General features: G+C 47.8%; 1 long non-coding RNA gene across 1 annotated transcript; it reads left to right on the forward strand.

Annotated features, from left to right (window-relative positions):
- The first annotated feature begins 121 nt into the window (after positions 1-121).
- LOC121021396 (uncharacterized) lies at positions 122-4,856 on the forward strand. The gene is made up of 2 exons (XR_005786530.1): positions 122-237; positions 4,681-4,856. It is a non-coding gene; the product is annotated as an uncharacterized LOC121021396 (long non-coding RNA).
- The last annotated feature ends 8,151 nt before the right edge of the window (positions 4,857-13,007 follow it).

A 13,007-nucleotide genomic window follows, 5' to 3' on the forward strand; every position in this document is an offset into this window, starting at 1 on the left:
CTCTGTCCCAAAAATAAATAAACGTTGAAAAAAAAAATTAAAAAAAAAAAAAAAGAAAACATACGTACGTAATGCTAACATATGTTCATGTATAATGTTAATTTTATATATGCATGAAAGTTACAGAAGCAGTGCTCTTGTCGCAGCCTCTTGTGGTGGGGTCGCTTTCTGTGACCAGCTTGGATTATCCTGGAACAAAGATCTGGAGAACAGGAGCACCTCAAGTCTGAGAGCCTGGTGAGGATCCTGCCCATCCCCAGGAGGCCTGGCCATGGGACAAGGCCCGGTGGCCAACACCAACACCATTTTGGGAAAGCTCCCCTTCCCCAGCTCCATGCTCCTGACCCCTCAGGCCGACCCCTCAGGGGCCACTTCTTCCCTCGTGTCCACATCCCGTCCTGCCTACTCAAGTCCACTCATTGTCCCGCATCACCAACTCCCACCCCTCCTGGAGTGTCCTCACCAAAATACAAACATGCTGTCATTTCTCCCATTTGGTTCTACCCTTGATCCTGTATCTCAATTCAGCCACTCCTCAAGTCTCTGCTCTCTCCAAAGTGCAAGTCCTCAGAAGATTAGGGTTTCTCTCTCCACCGCCTCCCATCTTTTTTCCAAATCCTCTGTATTTGTATTCTTTCTGCCTGTTTTCTGTCAATATCTCCGAGAGGAGTGAACATCTCCAATTATTATTGTGAGTTTGTTGATTTCTTTTAGTTCTGTTAGCTTTTGCTTCGCGTATCGAGGCTATATTATTAACGCTATCAATGGCGCACAGTTAGGATTATTATGTCTACTTCCTGAGTTGACTCTTTTCCGTTATGCAATGACCCTCTTTATCTCTGGGAATAATCTTTGTCCCAAACCCTTCTTTGTCAGATATGAACATAACCCAACTTTTCTTCCTTCCTTTCGGTGTCCATGTATTTAATGAAGAGCATATGGTTGGTTTTTTGTTCTTGTATCCAAACGGATGCCCTCTGTTTTTCACTTTGAGTATTTTGTCTGTTTACATTTAATGTAATTACTGATGTGGTTGGGTTTCAGTCTGTTTTTCTACATGTCTTCTATTTGTTCCATTTTCTCTCTGTTCCTTTCCTTTTCCTTTTCCTTTATTTATTTATTTATTTTATTTATTTTTTATTTATTTTATTTATTTTTATTTATTTATTTTGAGAGAGAAAGAGAGCATGAGAGGGGAGGGGCAGAGAGAGAAAGAGAGAGAGAATCCCAAGCAGGCTCTGCATTGTCAGCACAGAGCCCTACACGGGGCTCAAACTCACAAACCATGAGATCACTATCTGAGCCAAAACCAAGAGTTGGATCCAACTGAGCCACCCAGATGCCCCTTCCCTTTCCTTTCTTAATTTGGTTGGAGTACACTTTAGAATTACATTTTATCTTCTCTCAACTTAAAAAAAAAAAAAAAGACTTTATCTTTTAGAGTAGTTTTAGATTCACAGCAAACGTGAGTAAAAAGTACAGAGTTCCTATATACCTTCTGCTCCCAAGCACCTCCCTCACTATCAACATCCCACACCAGAGTGGTACATTTGTTATAATTGATGAACCCATATTTACACATCATTATCTTCATGGCTTTTTTTAAAATGTTATTTATTTTTGAGACAGAGAAAGAGCATGAATGGGGGAGGGTCAGAGAGAGGGAGACACAGAATCTGAAGCAGGCTCCAGGCTCCAGGCTCCAAGCTGTCAGCACAGAGCCCGACGTGGGGCTCGAACTCACAGACCGTGAGATCGTGACCTGAGCTGAAGTCGGATGATTAACCGACTGAGCCACCCAGGCCCCCCTATCTTCATGGCTTTTAAACTACCTCCTCTTTTTTTTTTTTTTTTTTCATGTTGCTTTAGATTAAAATATTCATCCTTAACTTACCACCAACCACCTTAAAATAATATCACTTCTCATATTATGAAAAACTTTGAACAGCATAATTGCATTTATACCTTTCCTTCTCTTTTTTGCTACCGTTGTCATATATTTTACTAGTACACTTGTTATAAACATCATTGTACATAGTTCATATTTTTAACTAGTCAATAGTCTTTTAAATAAATTTTTGTAAACACCTACCGTATTTACCATTTCGGATGCTCTTTTGTTTCTTCTTGCAGATCTAGGATTCTGAGATCATTCCTTTTTAGCTGAAAGTATCCTCTGTATTTGTTGTAGTGACGTTCTGCTGACAACAAAGTATCTGTTTTCGTTTTCCTGCAAATATCTTTATTTTACCTTGAGTTTTGAAGATTATTTTCATTGGATAGAGTTCTAGGCTGATAGTTTTCTTTCAGCACTTAAAGATGTCATTCTAGGGGCGCCTGGGTGGCTCAGTCAGTTAAGCATCCGACTTCAGCTCAGGGCATGATCTCGCGGTCTGTGGGTTCGAACCCTGTGTCAGGCTCGGTGCTGACGACTCGGAGCCTGGAGCCTGCTTCGGATTCTGTGTCTCCCTCTCTCTCTCTCTCTGCCCCTCCCCCCACTCACACTGTCTCTGTCTCTCTCAAAAATAAATAAATAAAAGAAACCCTTAAAAAAAAGTAAAGATGTCATTCGTTTAGTTTTTGGCTTCCAATGTTTCTGATGAGAAGTCGGCCATTATTCTTATTGTTGTTCTCTTGAATGTGATGTGTCCTTTTTTTCTTTAGCTGATTCTTAAGAATGTTCTCTTGATCATTGGACGTTAGTAGTTTGATATGATGATCTAGATGTGACGCTTTTTAAAAATGTATCCTCCTTGGGATGTACTGAGTATCTTGAATCTGTGGGCTGATATCCATCAGTCATTTTGGAAAATGTTTGACCGTTATCTCTTGAAATATTTTCTCTGTCCCATTTTCTTTCTCTTTTCATTTTGGAACTACAAATACAAGAACATCAGCCCATTTAATATTGTCGCACAGTTCTTGGATGCTCTGTTCTGTCTTATTTTATTATTCCTTTTTCTTCTCTGTGCTTCAGTTTGGATGATTTCTGTTGACCTGCCTTTGAGTTCACAAAGCCATTCTTCTGCTATGTCTAGTATGCTATTAAGTGCTTCCAAAGAATTATTCATTTCATCTACTACATTTTTCAGTTCAAGTATTTCCGTTTAAAAGATTTCATTTCTTTGCTGCATTTCCCCATTTGTGAAAATGTTTTGATCACTTTTTCCATTAAATCCTTCAGTACATTTATATATTTTAGTCTCTGTCTGCCAGTTTCAGCATCAGGATTATATTGAGTTTGAGGCTATTGATTATTCTTTTGACTATGGGTCACATTTCCTGCTTCTTTACATGTCTAGTAATTTTTTATTGTATGCTAGACATTTTGGATGTTATGTTGTGGAGACTATGGTATCATCCTCTGAAGAGTGGTTTTTTTTTTCTGGTAGGCAGTTAAATAACTGGAGGACTGTCTTGATCTTAGTGAGAACTGATTTTAGACTTTGTTAATGTGTCTATTTCAGTTTTACCCATAGTCCTAGGGTGAAGCCCTTACCTGCATGGTGTAGCCCTTCCAAGCTGTAAACTTCCTACGTTCTCAGTGGAATTCTCAGAGTATTCCTGAGATCTTGCCTCTCTGGACCGACCACAACTCCAATATTGCTTTAGCATTAAGACCTCTGAAATTTCTGTTCAGCTTTCAGTCTCCAAGTAGATTTTCTGTTAGGCACTATGGAGTCTTGTCCTGTGTGTACATGCGTATCTTAGGATTCAGCTACAGACCTGAAGGGAATCTCTATGAAAAATGTTGGGGCTCCATCTCTGCTATTCCTTCTCTGTGGTTCCCTCTCCTTTGGTAATCGCCCTCCCAATTTAGCTGTCTTAGCAGCCCTAAACTCTGAACTCTCTTTTCTCCACCCAGTGAGACTGTAGCTCTCTGCTTGGAATCCACTTCCCTGTGCCACAGTTTGAAAATTACCCCTAGGCAGAAAGTCAAGGTGAGTGTGGAGCTCGGCCTTGTGTGCTCTCCTTCTCTTAAGGGTCATAGATTTTGGTTGCCTGTGGCTCAGTGCCTGATAAATGTTGTTTCATATATTTTGTCCATTTCTACTGTTATTTATGGCAGGCAGATAAGTCTAATACAGCTACTCTGCTGTGGATAGAACCCAAATTTTTTCTTGTTCTTCTCTGAGCCCTCTCTAGTTAAGTTTTTATCCTCAAGACCCCATCTATGGGGGCACCTGGCTGGCTCAATTGGTAAAGCATGCTACTCTGAACCTCAGAGAAGTGAGTTCAAGCTTCAACTCCCATGTGGGGTGCATGTATTACTTAAAAATACAATCTTAAAAAAACAAACAAACACCCTTCCTCAAGGTTATCATTGACTCCGCTTTGCCAACTCTCATCTTCATTATGAAGGCTCATCTAACCAAAATAATCAGCAGTATCCTTCACTATTGATCACTCTCTTATTCTTGAAGCACTTTTTTTTCTCCACTTGACTTCCAGGAAACCAATTGTTTCTTGGTTTTTCTCCTGCTTCACTGACAGCTCCTGTCAGGTTTTCTTGGCTGGTTGCTCCTCGCCTTCTGGCCTCCAAATGTCGGAAAGCCTCAGGACTCACTATTAGACCTCTTCCTTTCTCCATCCACCCCATCCTTGGTTATCTAATTGAGTCCCAAGGCTTTAAATACCATCTACATACTCATAATGCTCACATTTATATCTCCAACCTAGATCTGCGCCCTGAAGTCCAGACCTGGACCCCCAACTGCCTTTTTAACATCTCCGCTTGGAAGTCTAGAAAGCATCCCAGATTTGACATGTCCACAACGGAAATCACGATTTTTTTCCTTCACAAGCCTGCCTCTTCCTTGGTTTTACCCATCTTAATAAACGATTCCATTCTTCCAGCTGTGTGGACCAATCTTTTTGGAGCCACTCTAAAACTTCCCTTTTACCCACGTCCAGTCCACCTTAGAAGTCTACCCACCTGGATTACTGTGATAGCCTCCTGAACAGCTTCCTTGTCCCTGTATCAGCCAGGGACACAGCAGGATAGAGATGACACACTTAGAGGACCTGATGGCAGGGTTATGACTTTTTTATTAGTTATGGGTGGGTCAGAGGTACCGACTAGAGACAGTGTAGCATCCTGTAATCATCCCTAGGAATGGATGAGAGTTCTAGAGACTGGAAAGGGCTACCTGATGCAAGTCATGGCCTCTGGTAAAAAAAAAAAAAAAAAAAAAAAAGTCAGCACCTGCCACACTACAGCAGAGAGAGAGCCAGGGGAATCTCTGATCGCCTGCCACTGTGTGGACCAATCTTTTTGGAGCCATTCTGAAACTCACACTGGCCGAACCTAACTGGAAGCCAGTTGGGGGTCTGTTAAAACAGTCCACGGAGATAGCCTCCCAGGAAACCGCGTAGGATGGAGACAAGGAGAGTGGGTTAAGGCAAGTGGGGAATGTCCATCAAATCCCCTCCCCTCCCCACATATACACATCCTGTGGTCCGTTCTCGGCATAGAAGCCAGAGTAATTCGTCCACTCGAGCAGACCAGAGAGCACTGCAGAGCCACAGGATGGATGGAGCCTGGGTCTGTGAATCGCTTAGGGCAATGCTTGGTGTATTGTTAAGTTCTCAAGCAATGGCACCAATTGTTGTTATTTAATATTTGTAATGAATACATAATCATGCTAGTAATCACTTTTTCCCAAATGCCTTGTTATAGACTTTAGGGGGTTCTTCTAGAGAATAGATGGACTATCTATGGAAGATAGAAAGGTATGTGTGTGTGTGTGTGTGTGTGTGTGTGTCTGGTCCACTTGGCCTCCAGGCCTCCAGAGAACCTAGTATAAAAGAGAGCTTGTTCCACCCCTCTGACAAGCAAAGCACCCCCACTGGGACCCCACCGTGCCTGGTAGCCAGATTCCGAAGATGGCCCCAAAGGACCGTGCCTCCCAACATCCACTCTCTTGGGTAGGCCCCTCCCACACTGTACCTGGGCTGACCCATGACTTGGTTTAGAAAGGGCAGAAGTGGGGCACCTGGGTGGCTCAGTTGGTTGAGCTTCCACCTTCGGCTCAGGTCATGATCTCACGGTTTGCGGGTTCAAGCCCCGCGTCAGGCTCTGTGCCGACAGCTCAGGGCATGGACCCTGCTTTAGATTCTGTGTCTCCCTCTCTCTGCCCCTCCCCCACTCGCTCTCTGTCTCTCTCTCTCTCAAAAATAAACATTAAAAAAATAAAAAATAAAAAGTAAGGGACGCCTGGGTGGCTTAGACAGTTAAGTGTCCGACATTGGCTCAGGTCATGATCTCACGGTTCATGGGTTCAAACCCCGCGTCGGGCTCTGTGCTGACAGCTCAGAGCCTGGAGCCTGCTTCAGATTCTATGTCTCCCTCTCTCTCTGCCCCTCCCCTGCGCACGCACAGTCTTTAAAAAAAAAAAAAAAAAGGCAGAAGTTATCCTGTGCCTGTTCTAGGCCAATGCCTTAAGAAACCCTAACACCTCCATTCTCTACATTTTGGGAGCCCTAAGGCGTGATAAGTAGTCTGGCTGCCCTGGAGAAGAGACCCCGTGGAGATGGAAGGAAAGGCCCAATCACCCAGCAAAGCAGGTGGGCCCAGCTTTCCAGGGGTCCCTGCTACAGGCAGCCGGTACATGCAGCATGAGCTACGGGGAAGCTCTCCCAGCCCGGAGGAGCCCCAGATGACAGCCACTCCAGGCCACATCACATGGAGCAGAAAAGTCACCTAGTGGAGCCCAGTCAACCCTTAGATCCAAGAGAGATTAGGGAAGAAAAAAAATGGTGGTTGTTCTAAGCCACTGAGTTTTGGGGATTTGTCACATGGCGGCAGGTAACCAGACAGGGTCCCAGCTGGCCCGTGTGAGGAGCATTTGCTGCCTTGAATTGTCGGCACCGCCCCCACTGCACCCCCACCCCCAGCCCCGCCACCGCTCTCACTGCAGGGAAAACCAAAAACCAGGGGTGATGTTGCAACCACAAGCTTGCGGGCCGGGTGGAACTCTGGGCTCCCTTCGGTCGGGGGAGAGTCTGGATCCTGCCCCCTCGGCCACCGGGAGGCTGAGCTCACTCGGCTGGCCTCCATTCCTCTTCTTGATTGGCACTTTAATGAGGGCAGAAGGGGCTGACCCCCTGCCAGGGGGCCAGTTCATGCCCCGTTTATCTCACAGCTCCAGGCAGACTAGAACAACACTGCAGGCGAGCAGCCGGCCCGGAGCCCCCGCCCTCGGTGATGGATGGAGTGACCGCGACGAGCTGGCAGCTGAATTGTGCGGTGGCCGCACTGTCCTCTCAGCGAGCAACAAAGGGGCCGGCCTGCCCCTCCTGCTCGCCAAGCTGCTCTCCCCCCGGGGGCAGAAGTGACAGCAGCTCCCTCTGAGGGGAGGTCGCTCCGACCGCCCTCCCCCAATGCCAATGCCAAGTTTCAAAATACAGGCCTGCGGATGGAGCCCCATAGGCTGCAGAAACCACTCGGGGCGGGGGTGGGGGTGGTGCCGAGAGATTGGGGAATTCTGGGCTTGCAGGAAGAGCTGGCACAGAAAACTTCCTCTCCTAGCTTTGGGGTCCAAGACTGGGCGGGGTTCTCAGCAAACACCCCTCCTGACTGTGCCAGGCCGTTTACTTGCTGTGCAACCTTGAGTGAGTTTCACAACCTCTCTGAACCCGAGAGCCCTCATCTGTAAGAACTACTACCTTGTATCTCCATCACCGGGCTCCCGTGCAGATCAAATGAGGCCTCCTAGAACACACTAGAACGCAGGTCCTACAAGTGAGGCCTCAGTTTACCTGGCTGTCTCCCACGTCTCCGTTTTACACATGGGGAGACAGGCTCAGAGAGGAAAATCTACCCAGGGCCCCACGGAGAGTACAGGCGGATCAGGGATTCCAACCCAGTGTTCGCTGGCTCTCAACTCTAGGCAGACGTTCCCAAAGCCCCGACTCTTGGGCTGGAATTTCCCGGTAAGGATGGGTGGGAAGCCAATGACATAGCTCCTGGGCGCTTGCAGAGGGAAAGAGCCAAAGCGTCTATTGGAAATCTGCAAACCACGCAGTGCTCAAGGTGGTGCACACTCTCATTGTCCTGGTCCCACGGAGGGAACTTGGGCTCTGAGCCGTCCCCTGGACCTTGAGGGAAGCAGGGGCCAGCAAGGGGAATGCAACCCGTCCTGTCTGGGGGAGTCACAGAGGTCTGGCGCAGCCCCAAGGTCCCTAGGTCCTGGGTCCTCCCACCGGTACCCAAGCCTGTGCCCCGGGACAGGACAGTCACGGAGCCCCCAGCGCCGGGAAGAGGAGAGGGCACAGCTGGACAATTGGCTCTTTGGGTCCCAGGGAGCCCTGGAAGGGGAGGAAGGGGCCTTCCTGGGCCTTCCCGGGCCTCCCTGGAGGGGAAAGACCCAGCCTCCACTTGGAGGAGACTTCACCTCCCCGTGAACTCCCGGAGGCAGAAGGCCAGGCTCCAGCTGAGGTCAGAGAAAGTAGCAGGGCGCCAGTGGGGCTCTACATGGCCTTCCTCACTCCCCTCACACCTCTCCCGCCGCCAGACAAGGCAGATGGGAGCCTGGGGGTGGGCCAAACCAGGAGAGGGTCCCCCGAAACACTGACCTGGTAGACTAGGAGGGACCCAGCCTCTCAGCCCAGAATTCTGGTGCCGGACCTCGGATCTAGCCGCGTGGACGTTTAAAATTATCCCTTCCCACCCCAAGGGTTTCGCATGAGCTACTCCCCTTGTCTCAAAGAGACTTTTCCCACTGTACCTGGTCAACTCCCGGCCAGTCTTCAGAAGTCACCTGAAATGTCACCTCCTCCTGGAAGCCTTCTCTAACTGACACCCCTCGCTCCCCTGGACCCTCAATCGGAAAAAGTCACATCCCTGTGTTACAGCCCCCTAGCTCCGTGAGCCCTTCCTTCGTAGTTCATCCATGTTAAATGTCATCCTCCATTTATTTGTGTGGCTATTTGGCTAATGAAGATGAGCCCATGAAGTCAGGGGTCATCTCTGCTCACATGGATGTCCCCAGTCTCTAGCAGACAGCCTGGGACACAGTAGATGCTCATTAAATATTCACTGACTAGATGCCGTTAGCCAGTGTGGGTCTCCCAGTAAACTGTGGATTCCACTGGGGCGGGGATGTATCTTTTTTGTTTACCCCCCCCCCCCCCCACTCAGAGTCTTGCACATAGAAGGCTGCAAATCTGCTGCAAAAAAGAGAGAACAACCACCAACACAAAATCAAGAAGACTAACCTCGTTTGAAGCAAAAGTCACCCAGAACGGGCAGACTCTGAGTCCTTCGTTTCAGAAGAATTATTCCACATGCTTCGATGAGCCAAGTCCCTGGAGAGCCTTGACATCAGGGAAAGCTGACTGAGCCCGAGACAAGATCAACTAAATTATTCCAACTGGTAGATCTCCAGATTCTGGCTTCTGCCTGCTTTGTCTTGGACAATTGAGGGAAAGCAGTGACTCTAATGGATCCCAAGACAGTTCTGGGGGGGAAGGAACAGATGTCAAAACCCACAAACTTTCCAATAGCCTAAATTTTGTTGAACAAAGTAAAATGTCAGGAAATATGACACCAAGGAAGAATGGCTACAATATATAAAGAGCTCATTGACATAAATAAGAAAAAAATCACGCATCCAACACATGTGAGCGAGGGATATGAAAAGATCATGTACCTACAAAGAAATTGGACTAAGGCAGTCAGCAGGCACTGAGTGTTTATCCTGCGGTAGGCACTGCCTTAAGAGTTTTCTATCTCATTTAATTATCACAGGAAGTGCAGCAAGAAAATCTAACAGATACAGAGTTGGTGACTGTGGTATGTTCCTAACTTTTTCCTATATTATCTATGAAATGCTGTAATCTTTTTGTTTGTCCCAGAAAATTTTTGCATTCCGATCGTTTCCTAATGTTTATTTATTTTTGAGAGAGAGAGAGAGACAGAGTGCAAGCAGGGAAGGGGCAGAGGGAGAGGGAGACATAGAATTCAAAGCAGGCTCCAGGCTCTGAGCTGTCAGCACGCAGCTCCATGAGGGGTTTGAACTCACGAACCGCGAGATCATGACCTGAGCCGGTCAGAATCTTAACCGACTGAGCCACCCGGGCACCCCCTTGCATTTCCATCTTAATGAAATCTCTCCAACCAAGCAGGTTTCCGCAGGATATAATCCATTCATTCGGGTGTGAAAGATTGGAAACTATTTACATGGTCACAACCCTGATAGCTGTGCCTGGGATAAAATTAATTCATTTCTGAGTTGTCTGGGTCCTGCAGATAATGTCACTACTGTCGTATATTCAAGCTACTCTTGAAAGGCTCACTTCGGGCAGTTCTGAGAAACACTAGAAAGATGAAAATATCTTGTAAACTCTCGGGGCAAAGACCAGGTTTGGATTTCAGTACTCTGAAGGTGCAGTGTGGGCCCAAAGCTCTTATAAATATGCAAATAAAAAGAAAAATTCGGCCGAATTGGGAAAAAATCACAAAAAGGCCGTAAGGAGATGACGTTATCCCCTTTATACGTGATGGTCTGGGGCTCGGAGGTGAATTCACTGGTCAGATTCACCTGCTCTGAATCGCCACATCGTGAAAGGTTTCTCTGCACTGATAATCGAAGAAGGGCAGATTGAAGGAGGTACTTCGAGACTATTTTATACTACATTGGCAAAAAGAGGAATGTTTTTGAGGCCACACCCAGCATTGGCAAGCATGCGTAGAAATTCATATCCTCACCCTACTGATGGAATTGCAAATTGGCATCTCCCTTTTGAGAAGCCAGGGGATCACGCCCAGAAAAAAAGCCATAAAACTTTTTGTGTTCTTGGTTCCTGGACCCTCTGTTGGGATTCTTCCCAAGGGGAAGGTTTAAAAGATACAAAACGCCCAAGCTGGTAAAATATCCAGGGCTGCAAGTTGTCAATGGCAACAAACAAACAAACAAACAACCTGATGCAAACTATACGCCCGTTAGGAAAGGAATTTACCAGAAATATGATGGGAAAGGGGCACGAAGGCAGAGTCGAAAGCCATTGAATATTATCTTTTTTTTAAGTTTATTTATTTATTTCTTATGAGAGAGAGAGAAAGAGAAAGAGTGGGGGGGTGGAGCAGAGGGAGAGAGAGAGAGAGAGGGCGAGAGAATCCCAAGCAGGCTCCTCACTGTCAGCACAGAGCCTGATGTGGGCTCTGAACCGTGAACCGTGAGATCGTGACCTGAGCTGAAGTTGGACGCTTCACCGACTGAGCCACCCAGGCACCCCTGAAATGATTTTACAGTGAGAATTCTGGAAGTTATGCACAGAAACATCTATCAGAGTGTTAAGTGAAAATTGAGAATCATAAACCTGAGTAAAAAACTTGTACCACATACAAAATTTGCGTGTGCCGAGCGGGTCCCAAGGACCACCCGCAGGCAGGAAAATGGTATTTGCTGGGACAGTTAGTGGGTGCCCATTTCTCTGCCCCTCCCCCCATTTTCTTCTTTCTTGACACGGCATCATCTTTTTAATAATACTTTAAGACAATGAGCCCATGGGCAGACCATGTGCTCTGGGAAGCCCCTGGCCCAGGAACTGTGGGAAAGACAGGAAGCAGAAAGGTCACTGCGTCCCAGGGAAATCCCACTGTTGGAAGGGCCGGCATTAAGGAGAACCTGTTTCTTTCGGGGGGCAGGATGCTGATGGCCATAATGACCCATTTGTAAATAAAGTAGTCCACTTTCCTTGAAGGATTATATAATTTGCTTCCTTCCTTCCTTCCTTCCTTCCTTTCTTCCTTCACTCATTCAATACATCGGAGTGGGGTCCTTGCCCTGTGACAGATACGGGTGGTCAGGGAAGGCAGCTGTGATGCAGGGAGATAGATCTGAATGCCTTTTAACGTTATTTTAGTTTTTTAAAAATCATGAGGGGCACCTGGGTGGCTCAGTCCGTTGAACGTCCGACTTCAGCTCAGGTCATGATCTCACAGCTCATGGGTTCAAGCCCATGCTCTCTGCTGGCAGGGCAGAGCCTACTTCCTCTGTCCCCCCTCTCTCTCTGCACCTCCCCTGCTCACGCTCTCTCCCTCTCAAAAATAAATAAGCATTAAAAAAAATAATAATGAGTGTATATTATTTTTTATAACCAGGAAACACAGAGCTAATAACTTCATGTTAGGAAATGCAAGAAAGGTGACGCTTTAGGGGACCCCAGGAAGATTCCCTGACGTCGGGATCTCTTTGTAGGAAAGCCAAATAAATTCGCCTCCTTGCCACGCCAGGCCCGGTTCTGGGTCTCTGCGGCCCCCGTGTGGAATTATGGGGTGGTGTCCGCAGGCCCCATCCCCAGTAGTGCCCTTTCCACCACTTCCAGGCTCCTGATCCCCAGAAACACCAGGCGGGAGGGAGTGACTACATCTGTCCGCAGCGCCCCTTCTTGGGAACACAGCCAGCGGGACCAGGTTCCCCACATTATTTGGCCTAAAACCAGACACATTTGTTGAACGGGAAGGATGGCTCTGAGTCCAATGGAGGAGCAGCAGCTTCTCGAAGGCCACCGTCTGGGAGATGACATCGGCCGTGACGGAGCCCGAGGGCTCCTCCAGCCCTCCCTGCCTACAGACAGCCAAGGCCTTGCAGCAGTGCCCAGGGAAGGAGGGTACAGAGGGCAAGACCACAGCATTCAGGTTTCCGTCTCCTCTGGGGGGCGCGGGCCACATGTAAATGCAGAACAGGGGCGCCTCTGCTCACACCTTCTGCCACGCTGCAGGTGCCCCCCACCCTCTCTCCGGAGAAATGAGGACTCCCGGGCAGCTCTCCTCTTCCCCAGTCCTCGGGAGGGTGGGCACTGAGTCCCCATCTCACAGAATCCAAACTGCGGCCCCCGAAGGCGAGTGTCCGAGCCCGGGCTCCGTCCAGACCACCCACCGCCATCCAAAGGGCTTGTCACTGCGCAGCCCCGTGCGGTCGCTAGGACCAGCTGGTGTCCTTGTCAGGGAGGTGGGTTGGTCTGAGCAGACAAGAAGATAATGTACCAGGAGGGCCAAGGGC

The sequence above is a fragment of the Herpailurus yagouaroundi genome, unplaced genomic scaffold (assembly GCF_014898765.1).
Source record: "Herpailurus yagouaroundi ecotype Mexico unplaced genomic scaffold, PumYag 77, whole genome shotgun sequence".
Lineage (NCBI taxonomy): Eukaryota > Metazoa > Chordata > Mammalia > Carnivora > Felidae > Herpailurus > Herpailurus yagouaroundi.